This window comes from Lagopus leucura, unplaced genomic scaffold (genome assembly GCF_019238085.1).
Source record: "Lagopus leucura isolate 7727_CA_CO unplaced genomic scaffold, USGS_WTPT01 Super-Scaffold_100019, whole genome shotgun sequence".
NCBI classification, from domain to species: domain Eukaryota; kingdom Metazoa; phylum Chordata; class Aves; order Galliformes; family Phasianidae; genus Lagopus; species Lagopus leucura.
In genome coordinates, this window is record NW_024962273.1 from 7742910 (window position 1) to 7756048 (window position 13139).

The 13139-nt window shown below is 37.5% G+C and overlaps 1 long non-coding RNA gene across 1 annotated transcript in view; it reads right to left on the reverse strand.

The window, feature by feature from the left end:
• Positions 1-290: 290 nt before the first annotated feature.
• LOC122183755 overlaps positions 291-13139 on the reverse strand; it is a 72273-nt gene continuing 59424 nt past the window's right edge. The window contains exons 2-3 of the long non-coding RNA XR_006180352.1: positions 2504-2606; positions 291-358 (exon numbers count right to left, since the gene is read on the reverse strand). This is a non-coding gene — a long non-coding RNA (uncharacterized LOC122183755). The remainder of the gene's footprint in view (positions 359-2503; positions 2607-13139) is intronic.

Below are 13139 nucleotides of genomic sequence, written 5' to 3' on the forward strand. Positions count from 1 at the left end.
CTCCAAGATTATTTTGAAATTAATTTAAAAGGGGTGAAAACACCCAGTTTCTTTGTCAGCAGCCATGATTAGGTGATAAGCATATTGCAACGTCAGTGAAGACTTGGCCCAGCTGCAAAATTGATGTTGGCTGGAAGTCAAGCATGGGCTCTGTGGTCTCACTTCTGTTGCTGTTCACCTTGTACCAGGTTTCAGAACACGTTTCCACTCACTGAATCTTTACCTCATTCCTTGCATGTATCTCAGAACATTCCGGTGTTGTTTGTATTATTTATTTGTCCCCACTGGATGACTGGATGAGTCATTTCTAATGAAAACCGCACCAAAGGGATTTCAACTCTTTCTGTCTGCTAATTACCTGTGAACAAATTACAGAAATCTCCAGTGGATTTATTAGTCCATGTATTGACAATTTTTCACGTGAGTAATTAAATGAATTGCAAAGTTACTTGAGAATATTTCAAAGTTGTACATTCTTGCTCTGATGGTAAGCTTTAGGAGTTACATCGTACTGCTTCTGCTGTTAGACTCAACATCATCTAACTTAAAAGCTATTTATTTTAATGTCTAGATATGCAAGTTCTAAACTATGTACTTGAATACCCAAACTAAAATCCACAGTTCAGAACTGAAGGTTTTCTGTGGTTTTTTTTTTTTGCTGTTTTTTTTGTTTTTTTTTTAACCATTTCAGATCATGCTGCAGTATTTGAGCTTAATACTGCATTTCAGTTAATCCACACATTGCAAAATTTCCATGTCAACTATCACAGAAATTAGCTCCCAAAATTACTGAATAGGAGCTATGACAAAGACACCTTGAAATTAAAATGACTACTTGCTATTTCTGTCTTGTGCTAGTTCTAACCTTTGTTTTCAATACCCAAGTATGTGATACATATGTAATTTGCAACATTAAATTACTTTCCTTCCTCTTGGATGATTAACTGGTAGTCTAAAAAGGACACCTCATCTCTTTTTAGAATCCTCAAAATGTTTTAATGTTTCAAGTCTCATGGTGAAGTCAATTTGATTTTTCTCAACATCTCAATTCTGTCTAACATTTGCTAAATCAGGAAATCACATTTCATGTATCTCACTTCAACAGATTTCAAAGTTGTAGAGAATCCTGTTATCTTCAGCAATTAGCTGTTCATGAAGTTTAGCTTTCCAGAGTGCCTTCTTCAGACTTGAGTAAGGGTAGCAACTAAAACTGAGAACTCAAGCATCTATTCCAGCCAAAATGGAGAGGAGATCATACATCTGAGTAGGATATATCTATTATAGCCCATGATTGCACACAAAATTATTTCCTCCCACAGAAAACATCCCACTCCTCACACACATGAAGAGGCACAAGGTGCAGTGAAATCAAGACTTTTCTTCATCTCCCAAACTTATCCAGATTTCTTCAAAGACAAACTCATCATACCAAAATCAACACTTAGATTATGTTACAGGCAAGTGAGTGTTATGTCACGTAGAATATAACCTAATTCTGTTCAACTTTTGATATTTTAATTAGGTTGATCAATCAATTTCTGGAATTGATTCATTTACACATTTCCTAAACACATTAAAACTCCATTCAAGTCACTACCTGCTTTGCAACAGCCTTATTCCTCTATCCCACAGGACCACTAACATCTCAGCATCCACAGCAGTACAAACACATTTACCAACATCCTTCCAACAGCAAACATCACTGACAGAGTATTTTGGAGGAATATGCAGTGACTCTCAAAATATAATGATACAGATATTTTCTTCTGCTTCTAAGTTATACAGAGAGTCTGAACCAGCAGGAACCTGATCCATTAGATCAGACTTTAACATATGCCAGGCTATTTTTGAAAATTTATCTGAAGGAGCTAGAATAGGTAGGGAAAAGGGGAAGCAAATTAAGTCTGACTCAGAATAGGCCCACTGATAAATTTTGCACTTCAGAGGTCACATAGTAGATGAGAAAAATCATTTTACCATCCATATAAATGCTTTTAAAGGCACTGAGACGTCTGGAAGCATTTCTTGCACATGATTGCAGGCAGTCTGGGGAGCCCATAAAAGTAAAAGCTAGTCATGAATAATTTTCACAAATTGTACAGGAACTATGAAGGTAGAGAATTAGATTTCATAAACAATACTATGAGGTTCCTTCATAGAAGGACATCTTCACATCACGAACGATAACTTCAATACCAGCAGAAATCATGAAAATCCAGTTTCTCACACGTTTGCATTCCTCACTGCAACGTTACCCTACAACATCAAACCACACATCCACAGCCATAGTAGCAGTACTGCGTTTCCCCTTCCCCAGCCCACGTGTCCCTCAACACTCCTCCTCTCATCCCACCAAGAGGCCCCATTTGCCAATAGAGCAAACACAAACCAGGCTGGAGAGTGAGAGCCACTACTGCACAATTGGACCCTGACAACAGCATCACTGTCCAAGGAGCACTCATTTTAAAAAGTCAACGAGTTTACAAAACTTGGGGGAACTTACCTGACTTTACAACTCTTCCTGCTGTGCCAAAGATGGCCTGGAGTTCAGTGGTGCAGTCAGGAGGAGACAGATGGTGATGAAAGCCTCCGTCTATCGAGAAACCCTATCAAACAGAAAGATCAGGACAGATATTAACATACAATAAACTACTACCTATAATAGTGCATTTAATATATTATAGTATCAAACTCCAAAATACATAACACAATACTGCAAGTATCAGAAGCATGAAGTGACAGATTTCAGAGCATGAAAATTAGTAGCCAAATTATATTTCATTAAAACACCTGGTTATTCCATTAAAATTGTTTCCTAGATGCGCTTTACCTCACTTCTTATGAAGCAATTAATAGTATTTTACCTTCAAATTCCTATCTTAATAACTAGCTATTACTGCATATTGCATTTTTTTAAAACTATAGGAGAATTACAGTAATTAACTTTGTTCCAATTACCAGGGTGCATATTAATATTCATATACTTTTGCAAAAAAGAATGATCCTGGAATCTCTCAGCAGGGATAGTTAAAATGATCCATTAAAGTTCCGCACAGGTTTCTTTCCTAATTCATTAAGAAAATATTAGCATAATCATGTGAAATTAATTTTCTTTAAAAGGTTGATATAAGCAAGGGATTAAGAGGACTGGTACTAATATATGAAACATGGCTTGCATTGTGCTCTTGGTCTCCAGAGGCTGACTGTCATGTAAGGTATTACTTGCCAGTGCACTTTGATAAGGAAGAAGAAATCAGAGAAGAAGAAATCAGCCAGTGGAGCTGAGGATTTCATTTCCGCATTTAAATAGAAAAAAAAGAACAGGATGCATGATCTTTTTTTAATGCTTTTATATTTCTCTGTTTTGTAGAGGTAAAGACTAAATGCATTGTTCAATGTGAACATGATGCTGAAAGAAAATACAATGAAGTGATAGGCTACAAATCGGAAAAGCATCTAGAGCACCTAATGATAATAAAAGGTGAAGAGAAAGCTCAGCCAAGAGAAGAAGTGATCCAAATCAAAACAACCAGAGAGTGAAAGGTAAATAGCTTCCCAAGAAAAGTTTCAAGTAAAAAGAGAAAGCAATCTCAATAACAAACGGCAGTGAAAGAATAGTAGCTCTCATTCATAGATTCACATAAAAAGGCATTTAAGGTAGAAGGACATAAAGATACCTTGTGCTATTAAATGAAGTGCCTCTTCATAAATACAGTACTGGTACAACCAGGCAAAAATAAAATTAAAGAAGGATAATTTAAAGCTTACACTGAGTTAGAATAATGCCACAAAAAAAAAAAAAAAAAAAAAAAAAAACCCAGGGAAGAACATAGGATGTGTGCAGTGAGCCAAGACAAGGGTTTTTTTGTCAATACTACATGACATCTGGCACTGCTCTTCCATTTTCCTCATGACAACAATTCTTTCAAGTCAGCATTGAGCTCCATAAAAAAAGACACAAACAAGTTTAACAGCACTCAAGCATGATTCAGAGACAGAACTGGTCAGCTGCTAAGAAAGACCATGAATTATTTTTAATTTTCTTTGTGAGGAATGTATCAAATCAGTGGTTTGTAAGCAAAGGATATTTGAAGAGTTCATTAGAAAGATAATGAACTTCTCCCTTTCAGCCCTGTTCCTGACATCAGGTCTTGGGTTGGAATAGGCTCTAGTGGAATACATGGCCTCCAGGGCAAAAGGTTCTGTGCATGGTGACATTTGAAATGGAATATTACTCTGTTAGTAGTAACTTCCAGCACTCAAGCCTGAGCTACCCCGCCTTCATTCCTACATAGTCCTCATACAGTCAGTGTCCTCCTGCATAGCCTTAGACCCTCAGGAATTTATGGGAGACATGATCCCAAGGATGCCGGGGGGATCTCCAAGCAGGTACATTTCAGGGCTCACTTTCTTTAAGACTAGAGGGAATGGCTTCCAGCTGCACGAGGGGAGATTTAGGCTGGACATTAGGAAATACTACTTCTCTGAGAGAGTGGTCAGGCACTGGAATGGGCTGCCCAGGGAGGTGGTGGAGTCACCAAGCCTGCAGGTGTTCAAGGAAAATTTGAATTTTGTATTGAGGGATAAGGTTTAATGAGAACTACTGGTGATAAGTGGATGGTTGGACTGGATGATATTGCAGGTCTTTTCCAACCTCGGTGTTTCTGTGATTCTTCAGAAGTGAAACTTCTTTCTTTTCTTCCAGCAATTGATTTTTCACCTGGAAGTTACACTGCACTTGAGTACTTTCAGTTCAGTTCACTCTGACTTCATTATCCTGGAAATTTTTAATAGTTTTAATGCTCTTTTTCATCAGTGATGTAATAGTTAAAACTTAATACAGTATGCCAATACATTCCATTATTTATTACCACTGAAGTTATTATTCTATGCCATTTTTAATTTAATTGGAAACGTTGGACTCCACACACATAAGGACCACTGACTGATTTATGGCAGACATCAGGTGGCTCCTATATGCGCTTGTATTATTCAGTCTACTTATGTGGAAGTGTTGTATCTCAGTAGAAGCAGCAAATCTGTATGTACAGGCAGGGAATGCAGTATAGCAGGGTCTCATGGGGTGGGGGGGATCATTCTATTTATAGAAGGAAAGACGAAAAATGGCTGGTGTGATTCATCCCTACTCCAATCCAATTTTCAAAATATTTTGTGTTTTCTTTTTCTAAACATTACTTTGAGTCTAGACTCCAGCTTTTAAAACTCCTTTATTCTTCACTTCTAAAATTCATTATTTATTGAAATGTCAGCATTAACTTCTTTCCCCCTCCTCTTCATTTCAACTATTAATGAGATTTTTCTTTTCAAAGCATTAATTAAACAAAGAGCTGTAGGTGTAAGTTCATGGCTTCAGTTATTTCTTAAAAGCACTTGTGTAAAATTACATTGAATTTTCTTTCTAGATCTCTGCATTCTGGTTATACCGGCTAGCTGAGGTCATTAAAGCTCAGCTATTTTAGGTCTTTTCATTCTATAGTTTTCTTTACATATGACATTATTAATATAGGAAAAAATTGGGTAAACATATGGAACAAATTGATTGCATTCACTCGTGCATTCTTCCACATTTATCTACTAACTACAATGGCTGATATGGCTTTTACCATAAAAAAAAACATATCTTGTAACATCATTTTTTCCAAAGCTTTTTTTTTTTCCTCCCATTTGAGTACAAGTAATTTGCAGTAAAGATAGCTTTGAGGGGTTTGGATTTATAACAAACGTTCTTGTTCTTCTACTGACATTTCTATTATTAATGGCTTCTGAATGAGCAAAGGGAATACGCTCAGAACATACTCAGGGGCACTCTTCCTTTTTACTGACACTACACATTTCTTTGCACCCACAAAGAATAATGCATATAAATATAATGATTTTTTTTTGAAAAATTACATTAAAGCATCTTAAACAGTAATACTATGAGACTGTAACAACAAAGAATCTTTTTGTTAGCTAGGCTAATGCATGTATGATCCAGCTTGCATGTCCTAGGAAGTAGCAAAAATGTACATTTTGCATATACTTGTCAAACACAAGCATTATGACTAGAAATGCACAAAAATCATACAGGAGTATAGCAATAACAGGTGAGACAGCAGAGAAAACATTGCTTCACACAATATGCTTGCACATTGCAAGTACTAATTCCGACGCCTTTCTTTCAACTTCTACCACCTCCTAGACTGGGTACATACAGTTCCATCTCTACTGCACATTACCACTGCTGGATGTGAACTTCTACAAAGCCTGCTGTTTTCTCAACTAGCTTTCAGCTTACAGACTTTTAGAAATATTCTGCACAAGGCCCTGCCCATACCCACACACATCGCAGCACAGCTAGGAAGACTTAGTCCTGCCTACTGAAGTAAAAGTAGTATCAGTGGCACAGGCTGCCCAGGGAGGTAATAGAGCTGCTGTCCCTGGAAGCGTTCAAAAACCATGAAGATGTGACACTGAGGGACATGATTAGTGGGCATGGAAGGGGTGGGTGGGAGTTGGACATGGGAGCCTTTAGCGGTCTTTTCCCACTTCAGTGATTCTATGAAAAACAGCTGTTCATCCCAGAATAAGATCCTCCTATATTCTCAGGATTCCTATTATTTTGTTTCCTGTTTTCTTATAACTACTCTGCAGTGCAACCTCTTTACATTTTAGAATTAATCATTAGCTTATTGACAGGTTTCCATCCTAAAACACTTTGCACTTCAAGAGCAAAAAAAAAAATAATCCAAGCTTCTTACCAACTTCAGGAAATCCTGCCTGCAAACTTATTCATTACAGTATCTCTGTTCTGTGTTTGCTACGTCATAAATTCACACTGCTGTCAATTCAAACTGATGTTTGTTCTCCCCACATTGCTTCCTGTACAGAACACAGGCCAATACAACCCAGTGAAGACAAAAAAAAAAAAAAAAAAAAAAACTATCTCATCCAATGAATTGGACTGAAACTGTCTTTTGTAAAAATAAAAATTCTAGAATGCTACAGCTCCCTTGTAAATGGCTATCTAAAGTATACACTCATGAGCCTCTGGTTTCATCCTTTACAGTCATCTACTTGAGAGTTGGAACATGAGCATGTAGAGGAGCAGGTGGCTGTGCAGCTACAGATGTCACTATAAGAGATATGATCAGGCTGGATTTAGAGATAACCCAGCTGAAAAAAATAGGGTCTATAAAGATAATTTTGGGATAACTGGAACTGCATATAAAATAGGTAAAACCCTTATGCAAATTGGAGCCACTTAGCAGATTAAAGAGAATCATTTCGGACTTAATTAGCACCACCTCAGAATGTAGTATTAAACCATTCCACATTTTCAGAAAGTGTAGGATATTTTTATAGTTTATAGCAAGCCATTAAAGGTAACAGGACACGATTGCACTGTGTGTTGTCATTAGTGAAGACATTTTTCAGTGCTCGGATTAATGTATATCAGCATAGCAATGATACCAGGACAGTGTCATTTTCTTTTTGCTTTTTTCCCCTTCTTGGGGAAAATGTCACAATTTGTTATCAAGACATTTTTTGACCATTTACTTTCAAGCATTTAATTCTTACAATATATGACATTACAAACAAGTCAACTTCTCCCTGCGTTATTGCATCAATGTGTGACAACAAAGCAACACGTGGCATGTGGTAGGGTTATTAAATCATAGTGCTAGCCTCACAGCTGCCATAGATATGCAAACAACTCATTTTTCCTGTTTTTTTTTTTTTTTATTTACCTTCTTAATCTTCTCACTTTGCTGCGCTGTCTAACGTATTTAAACAATAAAATAACTCCAGAAAAAAGTGTTATTTGTTACCAGCCACTTTAAGTGACATTAGTTGCAGATTCATTGAGGACTTTAGAGGTGTCATGATAAATTCATCATCCTACAGATGCACTCAGTGACTGTTACAACCCTAGGCTTTCCAGTGTTCACTCTCATCTAAGAATCACAGAATGCCCCGAGTTGAAAGAATTCACATCGATCAAGTCCATCTCCTGCTGGGCTCAAAAATGCATCTGCAACCTAGTCATTGTATTCTTATTTTCAGAACTTCACTTAGTGAAAATCTAAAGCAGTATCACAGACTTGTCCAACTAAAAAACAACCAGTTATTTTACTGAAAAGGAGAGAAACTGTTAAATGTTCTTAAAACACTGTCACAGGTCCACCTTAGGTGTGCCTATGTATTAGGTGTCTGAGATTGCTTTGATAAGCAAGCTTTGGAACCTGAGGCAATACGGTAGCATTACGCTTTAGACTTACTATTTAATGTACAAATCTGAGCAGAGCACTGAGGTAGATCTGTCATTCTGCACGGCATTTATGTTTGGTAGTGTTGATATATCCTTGCTGTGAAGGCTATAGTTTGTTTTAATCCAATGACTGATCCTTTGTGAAAACACGTCTCAGTTGGGTTCCAACCAGACAAGCATTCCCATCAGCAAACCTGCAGCAAAACCCTTTTTCCTGTAATATCTTAAGAAATTGGGAAAACTCACATACAGACATTCTCACAGACTAATTTCAGGCAAGCCAATGGGAAGAGGTACTGGAGGAGAGATTTCTTATTATTTTGTTAGTAGCCCTTTTAAGTTTGTTGCTTACTCAAAATAGTGACCTTCAATTTCCAGATATCATCCTAAAATGCATCATAAAATGAAAGCCTCAGAAGAAAAATGACTGAACAAATACACTGAGACTGCTAGATCACATGAACTTGACCAATTCTGACATACAATAAGTGTTTCTCATTGCCTAATCCTTTCCACCAGCAGGATTTCTTGGACTAACAGCATTATATTCAATACTTTTGTAAAGGTCAAAAAGGATCATTTTTTGAAGTCTGTTCAACATTCTTTTACTCCTTTGGAATGGTGCACAAGAGAGCAACCAAATGGACAAAGCCTTCTATTTAACATATTTTTGACATTTTGCTCCTCCAGTTGTGGAAGGAAGGGCAGACATTTAGCTTCACTGGTGCTCAAAAGATGTCAGAGCTTAGACCACATCTTGAGAGCTGACATCAGTCTTCAGAACACCTGGGAAAAATCCAGACTTAATACTTTGTCTTTATTTTCATAAATAATTGAGTATTCCCTGACAGACCATGGGTTCATAGCACTGCATTTCTGTTTATTTGATAAAGCTAGCTTCCAGTGTTTCTACAGATAACTTTAAAAGCTACCTTAATGTGTTTAATAGTATCTTGGGTCTGCAAAAAGAAAAATATTACCTAATCACACTACTGCTGAATTGCAGAAATTAGAGATGGAAAGAAACATCTATTCTGTCCCCATGCCAGTGAAGGATTGCCCTCTAGAGTATGCTTTCCACTACTTTCCCACATCTAATTTTACATACTTTTAAGTGATGGGTATTTCAACACTCCTCTCTATTCTACACTGTGAATTTAGGTGTCACAGAGCTTTGTCATAGCATTCAGCCCACATTTTATTTTTCTAAATTTCAACCATTATTCTCAGTTATATTCCTTTGTTCCTCCCTGCAGCAATTCTTCATCATCATTGGTCTTTACTGAGCGAGTATTTCAAGATAGTTATGGTGTCCTCTGCTCTATTTGCATATACAGTCCAAATATATTACACTTTTAATATTGCTTTATAAATCAGATCCCTCTAGTCACTTAATCTTCCTGGCTGCTCTTCTGTATCTTGTCTCAGATCAATGCACGTGCCCAAGGCAGCAGCAGCCACAGGCAAAAGAAATTCAGTTGTACTGTTGTGCTTTACCTGAAAGAATTGGGCTTTAACTTTAAGCTTGGCCTGTGCAAGGCTTTTTGCAAGGTTCTGCACCACATCCTTACCTCTAAATTGGAGAGATATGGGTTTGAAGGCAGAACTAGTAGGTGGACAAAGAGCTGTTCATATGTAAGTTCATTAATTCCCCTTCAGTTGACTGTAATCATTCATTATATAATCAGACTTTAAGATAAATCAAGTTACCCAGGTACAAAAGCAGAGTGTTGCAGTCAGCATATTACTAGGGTAGAAGAGAAAAATACCCAATCTTAAACTGAAGGGGTAAAGAAAAATGAGAGAAAAAGAAAAGATCGATTTAATGCACCAAGGCAGAAAATGCTTAAGAAAACTCAGGAGATTTTCTTACTTTTAAAAAGTGGCAAAGTTCACCATTTCTACATAGCCATGAAGATTTTTGTCACGCTCTACTGAGATTAATATCATAAAGCCAATAGTTTCTTAGAATATCAGCCGTATAAACATTTATTGGCTAATTTCACTAGACAACTTTGAAGTCACAGCCTGTACCTCATTATACTTTACCTTTACTAGTTCAAGCAACAGACTTCCCCTTCTTCTTACAATTATGTACACGAGACACTCACAGTTTTCCTAGCTTCAGCTTTTGGTTCCTAAGCTCGCCATACATTCCTGATTCTTCCTCTGCCCTGATTCAGGTATTTTGGGCAAAAAACAAGAAAATAGTTTAGTTTAAACTTGGGCTAACCTCTGTTCTTGTAAAGTTTTTAGACCCAATATCTGCAGATCTAAGTTGAACTAACTCCTCAAACTATCAGCTCAAATACTTGTAAGAAATTACAAATGGAAAAAGCACAAAACCAGTTGCAGATTTTCCTTTTATGCTATAAAGTCTTCCTATGACCTGCCACACAGCTGACAACAATTTCTATGCAAAATTTCTGGTGTTTCCAGAGTAGAACCCCCCCCACACCTTGAGCAACATGCTGGGATATTTAAGAGAGGAAAGGAGCAATGATCAAAAAATCTTAGAAATACAAATACTACATCACACTCTACTAAGGGAAGTAAGAACATGGACTTGATCTCCATTTTTACGTATTTCAAACTTCACTTTAAAAGACCTTTTCTTCTGTATGCAATTAAAATGGAAACAATACCTTGAGAAAGTATGTGGTTATCTTGCCTGATGAGAATATATGGAATGAATTTCAGTAACATCAATTTGGATTTTTTTCCACTTTAAACATGAAACCAAAACAGATGAATCCCTCTCAAGTATGTTTAAGTATTGTTCATATAATCATGTATATTTGAAAATTGCAACCACATCTGAGGGTGTTAAGCTGCTTACTCCCTTATCTGGCCCAGGTAGTGGGGTTAGAAACAACACCATTTCTTCAAAGTCCAGAAATATCTCACAGCTTTTTAATGCTTTTGGTCTCTAAACAATAGTGATTGATTTTGTTTGATCTGGCAAAAACAAATTACCCCAAAATCATTTTAGCCTGCCAGCCATGCTGACGTAGACTTGTTTGTGTTTTAAGAGAAAATGCAGGATAGTAATGAAAAACGGAAAGGGCTGGAAGCAAATAAAAGACTTTCCTCTGCTGTGGAAAACACATCTACTTTGTCTACACAGAATAGGCTTGGCTTTTTCTGTGAAAAAGTTGAAAAAAGAGCAATTTCCTTTCCCTTTAAACTTGCCTTGCAACTAGCCAGTTTTGTTTAATCATTTTTTTTCTGCTTTATAGCAAAAGAATATGCTGACAGTGATGTTTCTTACCACTTTTTTTAATATGAAACGGAATCTGGAATTCATAGCTCCTGACCCTCTTAAGCAGCATTGGTTGAGATAACACAACTAAGAGCAAAAGAAGTCAGGCTAGGGGGCAAGGGAGGCTCATAGTCATACAAGTTTGAACACTTCTTAGACAGCAGGCTCAAGTGCTTTGCTAATAGTCAGGGGTCTAAAGACCAGTCAGAACAGCAAGTACCTGGCTTTTGAGACTTATAATCATCAGTTGTCTTCTCCTGCACCACACAGTTTTTTTCATTCCTTACTGCAGTGAATTCAGGCATTGCAGACCTGAATTCTCTCTATACTATGCCTTCAGCATCTGAATTGCATTGCTTTAGCCTACAGTATACATTAGTACGTTGCCTGCAGGCCTGTGCTGGCAAGCTTGTTTGTGGCTGCCAGAAACTGACGGGGATGAGGAAAGGTGGGCAGAGTCCTGACCTGGGAAGGAATGAGCCCAGGCTCCTAGACATGCTGGAAAGCAGCTCAGTATGAAAGATCCTGACATGTGGGCAGGCAGCAAATTGAACATGGGTCAGCAGTGTATCCTTGCCCCTAAGGCATTCTAGTTGCTTAGAGAGGTGGTGTGCAAGCAGTTTTCAGCCTGATATTAGTGGAATAAAACTGTTATAAAATATTTTTTAAAGTGTTCTGAGAGTACTGTTTCCAGTCTCTATCTCCAACCCTAGCCTGACTCCCTGGTCTGGGAAAAGGGAATTCAGAGTGCTCTTAGTTCAACTAAAATCCTACTAGGATTTCAGTTATTTTACAATTTTCCACTTTCCTGCTACAAGACAACCCATGCAGAACTTCCCTGAAACAAAAAAGGTTATATTTGCATTTAGTGTTAGTAATAAATCATATTTAAGACACTTTGTTTAAAAAAAAATAGAGCCTTTTACAGAGAATTGCTAGAACTCAGAAGAACTCATAAGATGGAAAGAAGCAAAACTACATGCAGTGAATCTTTTACAATAATATGAAACACGCTGCTGTGGTTTCATATTGCATTTCCAAAGAATTTTGGGTGGTTTGGGAACAAAACATTTGAAGTTTCATCAAAATATCGAGGAGTTTTGAGTAGCAAACAGCTTTGACTTATCAGATTCAACAATTCAGCAGCCACTGCAGCTTTGGTGAGCATGATCCAAACAGAACCCCCTGAACTGTGCTCATTTCCTTGCCAAGCACTCTAATCCCAGACAGATGGAATACAGACATACCTCCATTGGTGCGTATTTTTATGAGCATGGCACGCAGTCTCTTGCTCATCACTGATGGAACTGCACAGCTAATGGTGGTGTGACTATGCTGAAAAAGTATACTGTAGCTGAGAATTGGCTCTATCAAATGTTGTTACTGCATTCTTATTATCTGTTGTTATTTCCCATGGCAAAAAAATAAGAGGCATTACTTTCATTTGTATAGGGTCACCAACCACTAGACCAGGCTGCCCTGAGCCACATCCAGCCTGGCCTTAAATGCCTCCAAGGACAGGGCATCCACAACCTCCTTGGGCAACCTGTTTCAGTACTTCACCACCCTCTGAGTGACCTATGTATTCTGCCTGGAAGCGTGTGG